The 4,890-nt window shown below is 37.1% G+C and overlaps 1 pseudogene; it reads left to right on the top strand.

Annotated features, from left to right (window-relative positions):
* Positions 1 to 3,966: 3,966 nt before the first annotated feature.
* On the top strand, positions 3,967 to 4,858 carry LOC102858809 (annotated as a pseudogene).
* The last annotated feature ends 32 nt before the right edge of the window (positions 4,859 to 4,890 follow it).

The raw sequence follows: 4,890 nt of genomic DNA, 5'->3' as shown, positions 1-4,890 counted from the left end.
GAACGGGAGGTCTTGGGACTCTTTAATTGTTGATCTGGCCAATGTGGAGGAACAAGGTTGTGTGAAGGGGACAGCCAGTTTGAAATTAAGAAAGATATGTGGCCTTTGATTGACACAGTGACTATAACAATGAGCTCAACTATATCAGAGATAATGCATATGGCACCGGATAAGGTTTAGATCACTCACTCACAAGGTCCCTCTGAGTCATAGTTGATTTGATAGCACCTAACTATAGCAAAAGATTTCTAGTATAGTACATAATGATTTGTGCCACTGACCTAAAAGGTGGTGCTTTCCTAGCAGTTTGAATCCACCAGTCCCTTCTCAAGGAGAGTTTAATAATTTCCTCTAGTACAATTTCCATGCTTATAAACTCAATAGAAGTTCAGCTATAAGTCAGAATCACCCTGATCACAATGATTAAGTGAATATCTACTACATGTTTCAGTAGTGTCTGTGCCAGGTAATCAGGTATGAGTCTCTTGTCTCTCCAGTTTTTAGGGTGATGGCTCCAATATTGCAATATGAAGTTTCTGATGAATCAGAGACAATTAATTTTCGTTGGATTTTTTTTACTATGTAGATAAGAGTTTTCAAGTGCTTAATATATTGGAGATCAATTTTATAGTCTACCTCTAGTACTTCAGTTATTCTATAGTTTCCACAACTAAATAAATAATTATTGTTGTTGTTGATTCACATCGAGTGGAGCATGACTCATAGTGAATTTATGAACAAAAGACCTGAAGCCTTTCAAAAACTACTGTCATTTCTCAGTTTCCTGAGGCATGTTTAGGAAGTGGACGTAAATCCTGCTTCTGAAAACAAATAATAAATTAAATAAATATATAAAAAACCTCCATCAGATGAAAACCCCACTGTTACTCAATACTGACCCTTTTTAGGATTTCAGAGGCTGTAAATCTTTACAGAAGGAGACTGATCATCTTTCTCTTGAAGAGACACTCCTGGATTCAAACTGATAGAGTTTTGGTTAGTAATCTTATACACCAAGCCACCAAAGTTCAAAAGTTAAGAAATAAGATAAAATATTTCATATTTGTTTCCATTTTTAGCTTTTTCATTCTATATTCTAATGTTTATATGGGAAGATGAAGTTGTTTTTCTTTTCATCACATAAAATACTTGAAATTTGAAACAAATGTGTTTGTCTTCAAGGTAATTTACATTTATTTATAATATTTATTACGTGTTAAAGTATTTTGTTAACTGCTTTTCATAATGTCATTACTTTTATACACTCTGTAGTTGTTATAAGCTTATTATTTAAAAATATATTATTTACCAGTAATTAGAAAATAAAAATGGATTATACACAACAGGGTAATTTTGGGAACTATGTAGATAAGATTTGTATTATAAGATGTTTTATATTCATTCTCTCTGAAAGTATGTTTTAAGAGTATAATATATGGTTAGTTTTATCTTCATCTTTGGAGAATCATTAATCAAAAGATTTTATGTATTTCAGTATTATCAACATGAATTTTTTAAAAAAATATATTATTACGACTCAATCAACTTTACTTTGTTTTTTAAGTATTATGATCCATAGGGAGAATCAAGTATTTGTCATTTTAAGTATCCTCCAAATCAAGGTAAAACTATGTTATTACAGTGTCTCTCTTCATGCATACTAATAAAGGCACTTAATACATCTTGCTTTAGGGGATACTTTCATGTCTAGCTTCCTATAGTTGTTATTTTTCTGTGTATTACTAATAAATCTCACATCTCATACTGAGAGACTTTGACCTATTACAGAAAAGAGTATTGACAAATAAGTACATTAAAGTGAAATAATTCAAAACTGTCAGCTTATTCATAAACAAGTCTAAATTCTGGAAAAAAGCAGGATAGCATAATTCTAAATGCTAACATCGATTTATTATAAAACTTAGTATTTTAACAGCAGTGGCTTAAAGTCTTCAACTCAAACATTTATCTGAACACGTTAATATATTTAGAGCATATATTTCTTAACAAAATATGTATCTTTTTCTTATTCACAAATATTCGTTTGGAAATTCTAGTTTATTTTACCTATAAACATTACCTCAAATCTATATCCAGCTTCACAGCTATACCTATTTCTACTGAAAGGATATTCTGGGTTCTGGTGTTTTGATGTCCCAGTAATTAAGCTTTAAAGTTCTTTCAAGTTCTAACTATAAGATCAGGGATTCAAATTCTCAAGTCTCTCCTTAGGAGAGGAATATGACATTCTTTTTTTTTTTTAAAGATTACTGTTTTGTAAACCCAATGAGGCAAGTAGTGAGTACCCTGTCAAATAGGACCAGGGTAAAAAGAATACAAGCCATGTGTGGATGGCCATGTCTGATCTTTGACAATTTCACTATGGGGAACTGTTCTTGTCAACTGCATCAATGCAAAACAAACTCCCATGAGGTCAGTCATGTGCCCTACCCTCACATACCTCTTTCTACTAATTTCAACACCAATTTTACTACTTTACTGGGTCCAAAATCTGGCATGATAGCTCACAGACCACAAAGAACTATACTGGAGAAGGCAAAAGGTTATAATCCATGTTAATAGCAGAATACAGTCAGGATGGCTTCTGAAATGTGTTTGTAGGCACCTCACCCTGAACCTTGAGGATTTATGCCAGTGTTTCAAAGCTCTCAGTCCTCTGAATTATGATTCCCTAACCCCTAGATTTAGTTTGCTTGGCTCCACAGTCAACACTCTTGGCACCAGTAGCCAGGAAAGTAAAAGAAGTATTGTCATGGGGAAGTCTACTGTTAGGGACCTCTCCAAAGTACTGAAGAACAATGGTGTCTCTCTGGAGACTAAGGTGCCATGGTTTTTGCAATTGCTTGTTATGCGAAAGACAGTTGGAAAATGACTAAGGAGGATAGAGGGAGAATTGATGCCTTTGAGCCGTGGTGCTGGAGAAGAGTATTGAGGGTACCATGGACTGCAAGGAAAACAAACAGATTCATCCTGGAAAGGGTCAAACTGGGTGGCTCCTTGGAGGCAAGGACTCTGAGGCTCCATCTAACATACATTGGACATGTTGTAAGGAGGGACGGGTCCTTGGAGAGGGACATCATGCTTGGGAGGGTGGAGGAACAGCACAGGAGGGGAAGGCCCTCTATGAGGTGGATTGATTCAGTGACTGGGGTAATCAGGATGGGTGTGTCAGGGCAGGGTTTAGGGCTGTTGTATATAGGGTGGCTATGAGTCACAAGTGACTCGACGGGCACATAACAACAACAACTACACAACCCCTAGCTGCCCAACACAATTGAGCAAAGACTCTGAGACCTTGTTCCACATTGTAGCAGTCCTAAAGTCCCATCTCCCATCAGGTATGTCATTCCATGTCAACTCTCTTGTTCTCCATGCTATGGTTGTTGGTCTTAGAGGATCTCTTGATTCTTCTTTTCATGGCAGTGATGCTTCTTTCTGAGTTGGAGCCACTCAATTTAGTGATGAGACTAACCAATGCCCTTGTAAAGAGTCTAAGATACCCTATTCACAAATTCCCTCTCATCAACATGGCAAAGTAATTTCAGTGGCTAGGAAAGTCATTTTGAAAGATAAACACCACAACCAGTTTGAGTCAGGATCAACTGGTTGACCACTTTGTTTCTAGTACAATATTTCTCAAAGTTTTTTATCTTACTACTAAATAAAATGTTCACAAAAATGTCAGATCCTACTGGTATCTAACTTAAGATTTTTTCCAAAGGTTTCACATTTAAAAGTTAACAACACTAAAGAGTGAAGTTGAAGGGCTCTCTCTCTCTCGCTCTCGTTCTCTATCTATCTATCTATCTATCTATCTATCTATCTATCTATATGCGTAGGGAGGCCGCGTTCTTTCACTGCTGTGATTCCGTCCTGCGCGGCTGTTCTTTGCAACAGTGCTGATTTATTGCCGTCCTCTCCCGCATAAACGTGAGCCATCAACCCATGGAAGATTTGATGGATATGGATATGAGCCCCCTGCAGACTCAAAACTACCTTTTCGGTTGTGAACTGAAAGCTGACAAAGATTATCACTTTAAGGTGGATAATGATGAGAATGAGCACTGGTTATCTTTAAGAACGTCAGTTTAGGGGCTGGTGCAAAGGATGAATTGCACATTGTTGAAGCAGAGGCAATGAATTATGAGGGCAGCCCAATTAAAGTAACAGTGGCAACTTTGAAAATGTCTGTACAGCCAACGGTTTCGCTTGGGGGCATTGAAATAACACCACCTGTCGTGTTATGTTTGAAGTGTGGCTCAGGGCCTGTGCATGTAAGTGGACAACACTTAGTAGCTGTGGAGGAAGATGCAGAGTCAGATGATGAAGAAGAGGAGGATGTAAAACTCTTAAGTATATCAGGGAAGAGATCTGCCCCTGCAGGTGGTAACAAAATTCCACAGAAAAAGGTGAAATTTGCCACTGATGAAGAGGATGACGATGATGATGATGACGACGATGAAGATGAAGATGATGATGATGACGAGTTTGATGATGATGAGGCTGAAGAAGAAGCACCAGCGAAGAAATCTATACGGGATACTCCAGCCAAAAATGCACAAAAATCAAACCAGAATGGAAAAGACTCAAAACCATCATCTCCACGAGCGAAAGGACAAGAATCTTTCAAAAAACAGAAAAAAACTCCCGAAACTCCAAAAGGACCTAGTTCTGTAGAAGATATTAAAACAAAAATGCAAGCAAGTATAGAAAAAGGTGGTTCTCTTCCCAAAGTGGAAGCCAAATTCATCAATTATGTGAAGAATTGCTTCCGGATGACAGACCAGGAGGCTATTCAAGATCTCTGGCAGTGGAGGAAGTCTCTTTAAGAAAATAGTTTGTTAAAACAGTTTGTTAAAATTTTCCATC

Source organism: Elephantulus edwardii, unplaced genomic scaffold (assembly GCF_000299155.1).
Source record: "Elephantulus edwardii isolate Elephantulus edwardi_28Jun2011 unplaced genomic scaffold, EleEdw1.0 scaffold00012, whole genome shotgun sequence".
In the NCBI taxonomy this organism is placed as follows: Eukaryota; Metazoa; Chordata; class Mammalia; order Macroscelidea; family Macroscelididae; genus Elephantulus; species Elephantulus edwardii.
The sequence above is the reverse complement of the archived record's forward strand: the minus strand, read 5'-3'. Positions and strand labels throughout refer to the sequence as shown.